We start from the raw sequence: 16,194 nt of genomic DNA, 5'->3' as shown, positions 1-16,194 counted from the left end.
AAGACAGCGATGACTAGCAGTGGGTCGGGAGTCGGTGATCTTGGCAACTAGTTGATGGTTTTGTGAGGCAGTCTACATACATATGGATGTGTGTGTATGAGTAGGTGTCGGTATTTGGCATTAAAAGTGCGTGTGATACACCTACATACGTATGTACATATGTACGTATAGGTACACATTGGATATTGATTTTTGCAAAATGCAGCGGAAGAGAGCGGCAGAACAAGAAGTATTTAAAATAAATTAAAAGTAAGAGCGTAAATATAAAACATAGGGGAGAGTGAAATTGCTAAATAAATATTCTTATACTTATATATGTGTATGTTTGTACATATGTATATGCATTTACCTACTTAACTTAATGAACTAAATGAGCGCTTCCTTGAATAAATGACTACATGTGTAGATATAATATTCAAATATACGTTTTCTCAAGGCAATTATTAAAATGCGGAAATGGCTAGAATAAGAAGAATATGCTGCGATATACATGAATTATCGAGTGATTGTGTTTTTGGACTTTTTCAGTTTTATTCAGTGTCCAAATCCCTTTCTGACATAGAATTATTCAAAAATGTAGGAGTTGTGATATTTTCAATTGTAAAAAAATCACCATTTTTCTGAAAACAAAGTTGTTTTTTTGTAATAAACATTTAGTAATGGTTTTATGGATGCTTTTTATTAGAAACTGTTACATGATAAATGGTAAGTTTGTCATTGCCAGAGTGATCGAGTGAAATTCTCTGCTCGGGGATAGTTGCCTTTGGACTTCTTGGCGCACTATTTTGATATACGTAGAGTCTAGTTAAACTAAATAAATAAGAGGGTATGCACGGTTGTATAGAGAATAACCAGATCAAGATGAGAAGCATTATTTAGCTCTAATATCTTTCTTGACATAGGACAAATTTGTGAAATTAACCCTCAAGGACCATGCGTAGAATAACTGAACACTTTTAGGTTCCAAAAATTGACATTGAACGCTAGTTTTTCTGGAGGGCTCGATAATCCACAGAGCTATTCATAAGAAGGAGATATTCAAAACATCAAGCAAGAAAGGTAAACTTGTGGTATAGAAACTTTGAGGCCAAAAGCTTATAATGAGATTTGTAAGATGACTTAGTTTCTCTAAGGTTCAGAGAGCGAAGGACGATTTCAATAAATACATACTGTTTGTATTCTTTCCAGACAGCTTACATGCGAGGCAATATACTTATACATGCAGAGTTTTCAAGGCTGGAATAGTGTTTGCTTGTCTGATTTCAAAAAAGAAAAGGCGAGCGGCGTCAAATCACATGTTCTTGAATATCAGTTTATTGGTGTATTTCTAAAGATAATCTTACTACTGTAAACTTCCTTCAAAAGATCGATGCTTTGGCAATCACAATTATATACGCCGGCATCTCGTTGAAACGACATGAAAAGTGCTTGGGCACGAAAAACCGTAGAGTTTGTTTACAGAGCCGGTGCAAATGGTATTGATAACTCAATCTTCTTCGTGGTAGTCGAGTGCATTACGACACTGTACAGATCTATAGCAAAAACACTCGCAGCTGGTTGTGGTTGTTGTTGTAGCAGCATAAACATTCCCCATACATATATGGGAATGCTGCTGAAGTCAAAAATGCCCTCAGCTGAGATCACCTGATTCCAAAACGCTCTTTTATGTAACATGATTGCATAGAAAGGTATTAAGCTTCATAGAAAATCGAATCAAAAAGTCTAAAAAATTTCTCAATAAAAAGCATTAAAGCTAAAAAATATATTGTATATATTTGTTATTGAAAATTTTCCAAGTCAAAGATTTTATTTTTTATATTTTTGTCGACATTCTATTGTCGTCAATGTTATCATAAAATTCTAATTCGGCATAGCAACCCCGCTAATGCGCTCAAGAAAAAAAATCTAGCACTTACAATATTACACATGTGGGTGCTTGTCAAACTCACTCCCAGGGTACCTGTCAAAAAAATAGGAAGAAGAAGAGTGTTTTATTTGCTTTTCTGTGCCTAGTAACGAACGAGAAAGACACTATGAAACATTTTATTTTGATTTCATATATTTTTACTTGGTATGCTTTCCAATATACACCTATATTCATTCTCCATAATGTCCCATGTGAATCGTCTATTGTTCGAATTGGTGGCTTCCTTCTGTCAGGTTCTTCAGAACGCGTGCCACTTTCGCTTTTACAGCTTCAACAAACTCAAATTTTGTGTAGTTACAGTAGTTCCTGCTTAATTAGCAGGGGTTATAAAAGCGTGCCGTACTAAATATATTCGAAAGAGAAGGCTTTACGCCTAACAGCTGCTGGTCGCTGGTAGTTAATGTATGCGTACTACTTCTATAGCAGCTACACCTCATTTCAAGGTACAATGAAGGTTTCTAGAGTTTTGTCACTCCCACCAATGGCACAGAGGTTTTTATGAGAAGCTGGTAGAAAAAAATGCTCGTGCAATGGGCTTGGACTCCGAGTCGAATCGAGAATTAGTCACACAGAAATCCTATAGGCTAGGATGGCTACGCGCATTTTATTAATATCTACAAATATTCAAAAATTCTATGATATCACATGGCAACAATCGAATGATTAGACAGTATTTTTCAGAAGAAAGAAAATTTGCTGGTGCAAGGCTTGTAACTTGAAAGTAACTTTCAAAATTGGTTTGCTTTCTGATTTGCTGCCAGGCTATACAAGTTTTCTTCTCAAAATTGGTTGCTGGAAAGTTGAAAGCAACCTTTTCAAATCACTTTTCTGTTGTGCGCACGAGCAAGTACCTACAAGGAGTGAAATGGTTGAAGTAAAAAGAATTAAGAAATACAAAAATAAAAAAAAATAATAAAAATTAAAAATCAAATATTTACACCTACCAACCACGGCCACATTTTGCTTTGTACATATTTTTAAAATTTCTTACACTGGGCGTGACGTATGCATTTACAATATATGTATGTACATATGTGCATACACGCTATGGATGCTTGCCATAGCAATGTGGTCGACCACTGAAAGTGCTGTAAAAATAGATTATTTTTCGCAATAAAATTAACATTTTTTCATATATTGCTTAATCAAGCGTAATTGTTGGCCTTAAAGAAATTTCAAAGGTCATTTCAGGCCGTACATTTGTACGTATGTACGTGTGCACATATGTATGCATGCATATGCGTACGTATGTACATACAGGGTGCCTCATGAAAAAAGTTCTGGTGTTTCTATTGGAATTATAAAGATTAATATATTTTAACGGCGGCCGCCGTAGCCGAATGGGTTGGTGCGTGATTACCATTCGGAATTCACAGGGAGAACGTTGGTTCGAATCTCGGTGAAACAGCAAAATTAAGAAAATGGTTTTTCTAATAGCGGTCGCCCCTTGGCAGGCAATGGCAAACCTCCGAGTGAATTTCTGCCATGAAAAAGCTCCTCGTAAAAAATATCTGTCGTTCGGAGTCGGCTTGAAACTGTAGGTCCCTCCATTTGTGGAACAACATCAAGACGCACACCACAAATAGGAGGAAGGAGCTCGGCTAAACACCCAAAATGGGTGTACGCATATGTATGTATTATATATATATAATTATATATATGTATGTATATATATATAATACAATATAAACATAACATACATACATATTTAGAAGCATTAAAATTATCTTCGCAAATTATGCGTTCATTCCCTCAAAAATGTCTTGCTCTGTTTTTATTGCCTTAATTTCTTCGTCCAATTTGCTGCTTTGTAAGTTTTATTTTTCGCTACATTGCATATGTATGTGATTCCTTAAAAGTTGTTTACATATCTAAATTCACTCACACATAAATGTAGTGGCGCGAAAATTTGTTGCATTACGTATTGTGAATAACTTTTAATTCTGCGTTTGCTTCTGGTAAACTTTTTTTTTTAATTTTATGACTCACAGATATACTCATGTCCATATAGACTAACGTCTGAGTTTTTGTGCTTGTAAAAAAAAAATTTTTAACTGTTTCAAAAAAAAAATTCTATTCTTAAGTAGGCGAAGCTACCAACAACAATAAGCTTACTGTGAATAGAACCACTCAAAAAAGAGGCACCCAAGTGAAAGTAGAAATTTTCTGGGAAGACGTTTTTTGCCACTTTTGTCATGGCTAGCCAGTCCCAATTGAAAATTGGCAAGTTGAAATTTTTTTATCTAAGTTGGTTTCCTCTTTGCAAGGAAAATATTTCAATTCTAAAATATTTTTTTATTTTGAAAGAACTTTTTTGGAACAAGTCTAATGCAACTAAATTCAGTGGAACTCTTCGAATTACTCCTAGCCTGACTCTTCATGAGGAAAAATATTTTGAATTTAAATGTGCTTAGCAGTATAAAGGAAGCTCTAAAAAATCTTAATAACTAAGTGGTCTGAGGGTTAGCAGAGTCTATAGAATCGTAAGTCTAGATAGAAGTCAGCGTAAAGATCTGGTGCTTTTACTCGAACAAAAAATTGTGAGAAAAAGTTAGTACTTCATCTTCCACTATAGATAAGGGGAGGCAACGGAACTTGGTACAGTGATGAGCAATACCGATTACCGTTACAAAGAAATTGGATTCAGAAGATAGGATTGGAGTTAGAAGATAGATAGATGGGAAAAATTGGCTACTACTAAAACGAGCTGACATCGCGCCCTAAAAGAATCTTTCGTATACTCGTAGTACCAAACTTGTTATTGCTATAATTTCGGGAATTGCTGTTGAAGTGACAGTCCTAAGCCGAATATAAGTCTGTGCTGCTATGGTAACGTAAAATTGACTGTCGAGGGAACCACCAGTAATACGTATGTCTCTAAACTTATGCCCTATGAGTTCTTCAACCTCTCTAATGAATACTGAAATATCCTTGGTACATGAATTACTAACGCTTAAGGGTTCAATTATACATACATGAGTTTGGGGCACTTCACTTTGCCTGGTAAAGGACAGATCTCTTCCAAAATATGCTGAGACGTCTCATCTTCATCAACCCAAACCGCAAATTGCCTTTGTGGTCAGACTTAATCGATGGTTGTGAATGCGTAGTTGACTGTAACTTAGTATTTTAAGACTTAAAACTAACCAATAATGCCTGTTTGAAACCCCCTGTTGTTCCTCAATATTTACTCCGCTCTGAGTTTAGCCACTTAGTAGAGTGTGCTTTTGGAGGATCATCAGTTTACCGATCTTTTAATCTTTTCAGCACGTCGAAAACCCGATTGCAGGGTTTCCTATGGAAAAGGTTAGAGCATCACAACATTTCCAATCCAGGAATTTTCTTAGAATACCCCTTTTTTTCCATGGTAGATGCTGTTGCAGTTGTAACTCTTTTGAGCTACTGCTTGTTTAAAAATATTACAAGAAGTTGTATCAGCAAATTACAGGTAGACAATCATACTGTACGATCATTCTATGAATTCTTCAAATAGTTTTTTTCACGCCCACCTGGCAAGTGTTGCTTTACTTAGAGTCTTGCCCATATGGGAATTCCTTTCAAGCATTCGCTTATCGAAAGTAATGCACAGGTTTTGACCTCATAAGAGTATTGAATCATTGGCTTCTAAGTGCAACCTAATCAAAGACCGGCTTACATCATTTTGAAAACGGTGGATTAGCAGTCTTTTATGGGTTTACATTGAGACCATCTTTTTTAGACCAATTTTAAATTACTCGAAGAACCGCGCTCGTAACCTCGAAGACATGAATTAATCCCTGCTTATTCAAAAGTTCTTTTCGAGATATGCTATCGATATTCTTATATACATATAAGGCTTCAGAATATACTGGAAGGATATACCCAGAGTTCCTATCAGCTAAGGATTGTTCCATTTGCTGAGGTATTCTCTATTAGCGCGCTTTTACTCTTTGAAGACATTACCAGCGGGTGCGACAGTCTAGTACAGTCCGGAATTAAAAATGCTATAAAAAAGAAACTACTCAATATTTTTCCAAACTGTTTTTTTATTTTGAAGTACAATCCTTCCGGTTAATGATAGAACACAACTTCATTCATATGGCTGCCTCGGCTAGCCATGCACCATCCCATACGATCGGTCCAATTTTTCAACACATTTTCGATTGTATGCGGCTGTATTTCAGCTATGACATCGCGTATGTTGATCTTCAGTGCATCCATTGTTGCTGGTTTGTTGGTCTTTGACGGCACCCCAAAGATAATAATCCAACGGCGTCAAATCGCAGCTCCGGGGCGGCCAAACGATATCAGAATTTCGGCTGATAATGCGATCTTCGAAGACAGTGCGCAAAAGATTGATCGTAGCATTCGCTGTGTGGCAAGTAGCGCCATGATTTTCAAAGTAATGTCGCAATATTTCCCTGCGTTCTTTGAGCGTATACACAACCATTTTCGTTCAGCGGAAGAATAAAACTAATTTTCTGTCAAATCAGATGACAGCTAAGTGTTACCATTCTTCAAATAATACCTAGTTCAAATCCGTAACGATAGATGGCGGGCCCTGTATTTCGATTCATTGTGATGCTCTGTGTACCGGCCGCTGCACTATGGTCTGAAATTCAAATTTTTTGGCATAAACTAGAAGGAGTGGTACTAGGCCATTGAAATTTCGCATACAGGTTATATATGACTTAGTTAAGAAAAATTCCAAGAATGGATGAAATCGGTCATTCCCCAGGGGTACCTCCCTTGGACCTATAGTAAAAATTTTTGAATTTCAGCTCCAAAAATTGCGATATCTTAACGAAAATTGGTATATATGTTATTCTCGTAATACGCATCGACGATACCAAAAATAGTTGAAATCGGCCAGTCCCTAGGAGTACCTCCCTTGGACCTATAGTAAAAATTTGGTTTCATAAAATGAAAAATTTTAATATGATAGGCAAAAGTAGTCAAATAATTTTATTATCCAAATATTTATACATAAAGCAGCTTGCATTTAATTACTTCCTCATAGCTTGGATATATATTGCAATTCCTTTCTTTATTTAACAACCTCATGTTGATATTATATATTGTCTTTTGCTTAAATCATTTTGAAGTAAATATGCGAGAGCTTCTTCCGGAGTTAGTGGAACCACTTCGGGTTTTTTGGAGGTAACAGCTTTTCTTATTTCGCTTTGTTCTGCTTGATGCGCAGTTTTCTTTAAAATAAATGCTAAATCACTTTGTTTTGATTTTTTTGCCGCAACAGTAGCTGCATGAATCAAAAAATCAACATCGTCATTGTTTTCACAAGAAAGATCACTTGCTAGCTTCCTCTTAAGCCGATCTTTTGCATCTGTGTAGCTAGCCTTTGGTCGTCCTGCTTTACTTGAACAGGGTTTTTCAAAATCATTCTCAGAAATTTCAATAATAGTTGTTGTGGAAACCCACTGGGGGTAATTCTTCTTAAATCTATTAACCATACGATTACATTTTGATAATTTTTCGCTAACATATGCTAATAAATTTTGTATTTTTTTTCTTATTTCATCTTTTTTCTTTAAACTTAACTCATTAGTATTAATTTTTTTAAAAACCCAATCCAAAACAACATTAGTTTTGCTATCGCCCTCCATCCAAACTCCAAGCATTTCTTCGTGTTGGAATTTAAAGGTTGCTGAAAATTACAAATATACTTAAATGGGGCAAAAACGGGCAAATGTTACATACGTGATTTTAAAGAACATACCCCAAACTTCCACCGAACATAAAAACCTGGAACAATACGGGACAATACACACAACTTTCACTCCACAGAATACAGGTTAATACGAAATTTTCGGTTAAAAAAGCTATTAAACAAAACTCCACACTATACAGATATGACACAATAAACCAATTTTTTTTTCATTAAGTTAAAAAATAGATACCTTCCTTATATTCTTCCATTATAAATTTATTTCTTTTTTTTCCTTTTTAACTATTATCGAACAGCTGTTTTCTTACAATACTTTACTGAACTGTTTAAAAGTTCGTTGTTGCTTCAGAAGCATCATGTTTTACAGCTCATATTTAGAACAGAGTTGCCATATCCAAATAATTTTTTGTATATTTTAGACCACTGAAATGTCTCAATTAATACTGCGTACCTATTTTTTTGAAATAAGAAAAAAAAAACGTTTGGATTTATGCCAAAATATTTGAATTTCAGACCATTGTGCGCTGTATGAAAAGTGTAGGTGCATTTTTGTTTTATTTTTGTTCCTTGTTCACTTCGCTCGAGAGCATAGGACCTTGAGAAGACTCTTCCACCGTACACTGTTCTGGGCTGTTGTTTTTGCGCCGTCCCATGTGATGTCAGCATCTGCTAGTTTGTTCGGATGGGTTCCTCATTTGATAGTCTCCACAGCGCGTCGTTGTTGATGGTGTTTGGCCACAATATTCAACAGATGACGCGGTGGCATTTGCTGACGAAAGATTGTAGCCTCTGTGTGAAGGTGTTGGGGACCAGCCACGTTTCACTTCCATACAACAATACTGACTTGGCACATGAGCTAAATATTCGCAGTTTACAGCACCTGGAGATTTGGTGTTAAAATGAAATGTAAATCTATATTTTGCTGACTAACCCATGATCACTGGGTTAAGTTTCTATTTGCAGAATATGCTAGTTTACTGTATCGAATCGCAAAAAAATAACGGCACTGGGCTTGAGTTGGTAGTTACAGGGCGCTAGGACGTTAAAGATATATTCATAACACAGAATGAAAACATTTAAGAATGGAATAGGAATAAAATTTAGTTCAGATTTCAGAGACATACCAACAATTAAAAGTGATAAATTTTAAATAGAGAAGCAATTTTCTAGTATTTCACAAATACTCGTATCCAAATAGAAAAAATAAAAAAATAAATGGTGAATATTTTCTACGAAATTCACACGCGAATTTGGAACTCAAAGAAAAAATTGTAAAAATGCATGAATTGCAAAATGAAACATAATTGTGTATTGTATTTTTTTAATAACCAAAAATTTGCATTTCAAAGGGTATAAGGTTTCAATGGCTGCTCACCGTGAGTTTTGGAGAATTACGTAGAAAATTCCAAAATAAACGTGCACAAAGACGGAATGGTGTTTTGGAATGACGAATACAAAATAAATGGAATTAAAATAAAATGAAAAAAGCACATCAAGCAGCTACAGTAGGAAGTCGATTAGAACAACCTTTTATGTGGGTACGAATTTTCTCGAGAAAATTAGAAAATTAATTTTTGTGAAGTTGTATTCTAATTGTGAAGAAACTTCGGGAGCGCGCTGCTTAAAAGGTCTGGGAAAGAAAAAAATCTGAAAAAATGTAAAATATAAAAATGTACAATTGATTAAAAAAAAATTCTTAAAAAAATATAAGTCATAAAGGGGTACCCATTTTTAGTTTATAAGCTTTCCCTCTATGGGTATTCAGTTGAAATTACATTTTCTTAACGTCTGTAAGCTGCAATTATCGAGCTTGTACTGTACTTTTGTTCATTGTTGTAATTTCTAGCGTGTGCCCTGCTATTTTCGCCGCAGAGACTAGAGGTGTTCGAACGATGATGAGTGTGAAGAAATGTAAATAAAATAAAAATGTGATTTTTCACGTTCAACCTACCGGCTAGTTGATTGTGGTTGTTGTGCTCAAATATGTACATTTGTACATGCGGTTTTAATGTTGATTATTTAGTGAAAGGTGTAAAGCTTTTTTTGAATGTAGGAATATGTGAAGACATACATATACAAGTGTACATAAATATGTAGCAAAGTGTAACTGTGCACGTAAGTTGCTTAATTCTCTGTTAGATGTACATCTTTTTAATGTCCACCAGGAATATGAATGCCCCGGGATCACGAATTTTTTTGGATATCTCGAAAATTTCAGGACGAGTCCATGCAAATCGTGGTACTGTTAATCATAATTTGCTTCGTCAGATGAAATTAGTAAAATTTTCAACATAATAATCTCGCTTTTTGAGAAAAGATAAGATTTATTTGTAACATTGGTTGAGATTGAAGCGTTTGGAACACCTTTTTTATAAAAGAGCTGAATTTATAATTCTGTTTTTCGGGAAATTCTATTTTTAGAGTGCGAGAAATGACCAACACACACACAGCAGTGAGCAAAAAGTATGAATTGCATAGGGCTTTAACTAGCGGTTTGCCAACTTTAGGTTTAATATAAAGTTGTATGATATGCCAGTAGTTCTGAGTAAGAAAATAGATATTTTTTCTATGGTGATGATAAAAGAAGAATTTAAATTTGCTATGCATGAAGCATTTAAATTTCTATCAACAATCAGGCCAACTAGTGTTGAAGCAGTGCGGTGTCCCACATCTGTTGGGTTTGTATGAAATAAATTCAGGTCACACTTGAAGGATAAGAATTATTTCATTTTTATTTGAGATTACACTTGAATCAAAATACACAGTAACTTAATACCAAAAGTAAGCCACTAATATATTTGAAATCACTTTCGCGGTTGTAAATGAAAATTGCAACACAATTTCTTATGGTATATTGATTGCCTCGAAATCAATTTTCGTCCTGTGTGTATTAAATCTATGCCATAACATGAGGTAAAAACAAATTATCTATACAGATAGAAAATTGGTATTCGAAGTGGTTAAAAAAATGCCAACTGCACACGAAATCAGTTACAAGCAAAGGAACTCCCCTAAGGCTACCTTCAAGGCTGTCTTCAATGATACAAAATAAAATACTTATATATATTATACCAGGGTGCACCTTAGTTATACTAAGCCCACTCATCTTTACATCAGAAAACGAGAACTGCAGCCCGTCTGCAATTTTTGCAACATCTCGCCACTAACCATCACTCACATTCTATCCCAGTGCCTCAGCCTTATACAGACGTACTCTACAATCTGTCAAAATTCAAAAACTACTCCCCATCCTAAGCAAACCCAGTGACTCTCATGTTAATACCATTTACAATTTTTTTAACAGAATTAATCTTAAACATTGTATTAATGTACATATATTAAATATTATATCAATTAATATTATAATCAGCTTTATAATAGTTTGTATTGTAAGCTCGAAAGCCGATACCTTAGTTGCTCGCGCGTTATAATATTTATTGTGAAGTTACTTGCCTACGAGCCCTGGATGCATTCCAAACAACATCAAGGAGTTTCTTACGTTGTCGCCAATCTCTAAATGAGATGGCCAAACAATATCGTATAATCTTGTGCTGGGTTCCAGGCCACAGAGATATACCAGGGAACTGTAGGGCAGACCAACTTGCAAGAGAAGGTACCTGTTTGCTAGACATAAGTAATTTTATGGAGATACCTCTCGCAACTTATAAGCTTCTCATTAAGGACGCATTAATCAGGTCTACAAATCAAAGATGGGTTAGCGTTAACACCTGTGAAATTGCTAGGCAAACATGGCCAAGGCTAAATTTACGTCTGTCCAAGAGTATTATAAAACTGAATAGACTTCAAATCAGGCCCTTAGTAGGGGCCCTCACAGGACATTGTCTCATAGGAAATCATGCAAAGAGATTAGGCGTTTACACGCATGATTTCTGTCGTAGCTGCAGAAATGAGGAGGAGTTGGAAACAATTCAACACCTTTTTTGCACATGCCCGGCTCTAGCCAGAAGCAGGAACCGATTTTTAAAATCCTACTTCTTAACGAATATAGATAATCTATACATTTTAGGTATCAACAACCTTTTACGCTTTGTCAAAAGCTCAGGATGGTTTAATATGGAGAGGGAAATGTAGCTCAGCCCCCGCGGTTCACAACGGACCCATTTCGTGGTCTAAGTGGCATCGTTGTCTCTATGTGCGATGCGGCTGCCAAACCTAACCTAATCTACTTGTAATAAATAAAGATTAATAAAAATAATATTTTAAATACAACAAATTCAAAACTTATTTTAATTTCGGGACAGTAACGGGATCCCGACACTACCAAATAAAATCCCGACTATTTCGGGATGAGTAAAATCCTGAAAATTGACATCGTTAATACCTACTACACTTCTTACGTGATATTTATGCTGCTTGACGCAGGCCATCGAACCGCTTTATAGTAATCTTAAGATTATCTAAAAAAAAAGTATCCACAAATTTTCAGAAGAAAACCATTCATTAAATTAATTATTGAAATTTTTTACTAGAATTACGCCTTCTGGTAGTCTTAGAAAAAAAATCGAGTTATACGAGTATATGAAATTTTTCGTGATGAGTTTCTTCACGCTTCGATCAAGATTCCTTTATTGTACATTGTAGAAAAAAATGCAGTATTTATTTGAGTTTTATTAAGCTCGGATGGTTTTAATTTAGGAAGCAGATTTTAACGATGAAATCACAAACTTCCTACTAAAGGACTACTAACGCACTATTATTATTACAATAAATTTATTAATTCTCCCATATTAATAGATAAATAAATATTATTTATTCGCTGAGCTTCATTGTAAATGTGAGAAATGTTATTCAATCACTTTGTTCAGTGACGAAAGCACGAAACCCTCAATGAACCACCACCTGCGTGTGTATAAGCACAGATCACACAAATATAAGTTAAACCTATCAGAACTGTGAATATTGAATCTCTTCTTGTTCGAAAATATTATCCATACTATAAACTTCAAGATTGTGCAAATTTCGGACCGCACACGAATGGTAATCATGCACCAACCATTCGGCTACGGCGTCCGCCTTAATAATGCTGGTAAACGCATTTTCGTTCTCTCAAGCGCTTATTAAACTCTCTGTCCGATATATTTAAAGACCCTCTACAATTTTTTAGCTAACATAAGTTCAAAGTGTTTGAGATCAAATTGTAATTTTTCATTAAACTATTCGTTCTTCGACGTAGTCAGAGGGCATTTTAAAATGAGGAAACTGTATCGTCCCGATTAGTAAAGCGGCTCTCCTTGTGAGATGTGAAAACGGTCGTGAAAATAAAAATTCTGTAACTCCAGCGGCTTGTATGTTTTTTCGTGCGAATTCTAATTGTGGTTGTTGCAACCGTATAAAACGCTCCCTATAAATTTTCGAGGTATGCTGCTAAAAAGACACTCGTTGGTAGGTTGCAAACCTGGTTTGCTACGGTTAAGTAGAACTGACTGACAAGGGAACGATAGCACACCGACCGTAGGAATTCCTGTTGTTCTAATACATTTCTAGGCCCATATGAGAATTTCTAGGCCCATATGAGAATTTCTATGCCCATATGAGAATAGAGTGCTAGATTTTAACGCTTATGCGAACTCCTGTCTTTCTGGGCCCGGCGCCAAAATAAAAATGGTTCGAACGTTATGCGTAGTGCACTCCAGGTTTTGGGATGTGTGTCGTGTCGGTTGGTCAGGAGGACAACAATCATTGGATTTATTATTAATTATTGATATATTTTTAAAAAGCCAATTTGGTAACAATTACAGTGGCTGCCAAAATATTAGCAGTGCAACATTTGGCAAAATGTTGCCTAATTATTATTTTTTTCTTGGCTTTTTGTGGCAGTATAGTTCGTACACACCAAAAACCCTATAACTCATATAACTCAATTTCAAACTTTGCATAGAATTAAAAAAAAAAAAGAATTTTCAGCAAAATTAAATTTTTTAGTTAGAAATTTTAGAAATGAAATTTTAATATATTATACCAAAATATAATAATAATAAAAATTAAATATAATAATAATAATTATTCGTCATATTTTGTTTTTGAATAATTTTTTTACTAAATAAAAAATATATTTTCCGTGATGAAAATCCTTTATAAATATGATTGACGTACGACACTAATTGCAAAAATTATAAATCTTCCGATAGGGAGACTAATTTTGCTCCACCTTGTATATATGTATGTATGTATCTTGATCCCCAAATGCTAGCATCTCCAACTTTAAGTGCCCGCTTCACTTAAACTCTTTTATGTGTATGTAAGTGTGTGCATTTCTTTGTCAACATTAACGTTTGACTTTAACTGTCTTTCACTTTTGGCTTTGTTCTCCATAAACGTACGTACACATGTGTGATATTTACAAATTGTACTCATTTGTGTGGGAGTAATCTGTTGGTTTTGGAATCGGTTTGCGCTTAGATTTTATAGCTCCTTCATTCACTATTGTTTGGCCATAAAATTTATAGACAATTGATTTCATACAATGCATACATACCTAATTTATATATGTATGTTATGTGGTTGCTTTTATGTATAAGATATGTTCAAGTATGTAGTATATACATACATACGCGCACATAAGTACTATTTATAGAAATTTTGAAAACTTGAAAACGTCAGTCAATCTCCTTCACACTATTTAAAAAAGGCTTTTTGTTTTCATTGTAGAGAATTTTTCAACTTGGCGTAGACTTTGGTAGCTGCCTTGCTTTGGTTTTTTTGCACTAGCAAAATCAAGCGCCTGACTCATCTGATCGGACACTTAGACTGCCAGCAGCCAAAAATCAGCCATTGATTGACGTTGGTTACTTATTTATTTTCTTTTTTTAATTAATTTGAGTAATTCAGTCAAATCTTGACCGATTTGGACCCCCAAGGTATCATTGAAGAGGCATTTTCGCACACTTTTCATAATTTTCCTTTACCTATCTTTAAAAAAAAAAGAGTTTGTCTGTAAAGTCGGTTTACTGACGATAGTTTAACGTGACAACGTCATAAGAAAATACTGATGGAATGGTTGCATTTTTCAAAAGAAAATTTTAATTCTATTTGTTTGATAGATATTTTGTATGGATATAGGGAAGGAGGTAAATGGAATCACAGTGGAATTGATCAAGTTACATTTACACAAACGTGAAAAATGACGAAACATTTATCAAATTCATGAAAGATGTGCTCAATTTCGATTGTGCATCAGACGTTAATAAGTCAACAACACTAAGAGGCAAAATCATCGATTTGACTTTTTCAAGACACATTACACTCGAAACACTCGCTTTCATTTCCTACTTTTCCTATCATCTCCTATTCTCAACAGAGAAATGGTTCATTACCATGCACACAGGAAGAAGGCATATGCAAATACAAATATGTGAATTTATATACATATGCGCATATACATACATACATATGCTCACGCAAGTAGGAGAGAGCCAGATGTCGAACGTTGCCGAACGCGGGGGCCGATTGTGCCTCTTTGTCGTTCGTTCCGCGCTCTCGCTTGCAGTTCAAGCAAAATAACGACGCATGAGCAAGATAACGGCGCATTTTTTGGTGCGTGCAGCCGGCTACATCGAATTATAATTTAAGAATAGCTTGAAGAGTGTCGTTATTTTGATGCCGTTTATACAACTTTTAAACAACTTTATGTAGACCATTTAAACATAGAATTTTTTTTTCATCTGAGTTGATTTGTTAGAAAAAATATTTTTAAAAACAAATTTTATTTATAACTCACTCAAATAAATTAAAAAAATTTATGAAATATTTTGGCAGAAGTCTTAAAGTATAATAAATTTCATTATTCCGATGGAAAAACAGTACAAGTTCCAAGTTTTTGGTTAATTTTGGCGAAATTTTTAAGTACACCAGTGATCACAATAATAATAGCGCTTTACGATGCAAATTTTTGACTATTTATCTCGTCTTACTTAGTTTTTAAATTTTTGGTTTTATAAAAATATTATTTTACTACAAAAAAAAACCACATCACCCAAAGCTGCAAAACTTTCTTAAAAAAATAGCAAAATTCAACAGATTCTCATCAAAATTGCAAATTTTTTAGTTAAAATATTTAGACATATTTTGAGTATGCAGTTTTGTAGTCCATTGTGCAAGTTTAAAGTGTCTAGAAATTTGCTCAGATTTTTAATAATTTTTGTTGTTGATGGCATTATGCATTTTCTTCCATTTAATGAATGCCGACTTTTTTATATGAAGCAAATGCAAAACAAAAAAAAAAAATTCTCAATGCACTTTATTATGCCAAAATTCAGCGGACTATAAAACTGAATACTCAAAGTTTTGCTAAAAATTGTTAAAATCTTAAATTTAAAAAGTTTAATTTAAATACTTTGAATTTTTTAAATTTTGTACAAAGAAATTGATCATTAATTTTGCGCCACCTTGTGCAAGGCAGACAATTTGAAAAACCTTGAATAACCAAATATGATAAAATAAATACTTTTCATTATAATGTCTTTTTGAAAAATGTCTCTTCTTTTGTTTTTTTTTCGGAATTTTTAAAGGAAAATATTTATTGTAAATTTTTTTTATATATTATTATTATACATTATTCTATAAATGCATTCAAAAACTTTTA

At 34.3% G+C, this 16,194-nt stretch overlaps 1 protein-coding gene across 6 annotated transcripts in view; it reads left to right on the top strand.

Moving 5' to 3' along the window:
* Nucleotides 1-16,194, top strand: part of LOC129247161 (dnaJ protein homolog 1) — a 120,974-nt gene that overhangs the window by 18,832 nt on the left and 85,948 nt on the right. The window lies entirely within an intron of this gene.

Source organism: Anastrepha obliqua, chromosome 5, assembly GCF_027943255.1.
Source record: "Anastrepha obliqua isolate idAnaObli1 chromosome 5, idAnaObli1_1.0, whole genome shotgun sequence".
Lineage (NCBI taxonomy): Eukaryota > Metazoa > Arthropoda > Insecta > Diptera > Tephritidae > Anastrepha > Anastrepha obliqua.
Note: the sequence above shows the minus strand (reverse complement) of the source record. Positions and strands in the feature narration are given on the sequence as shown.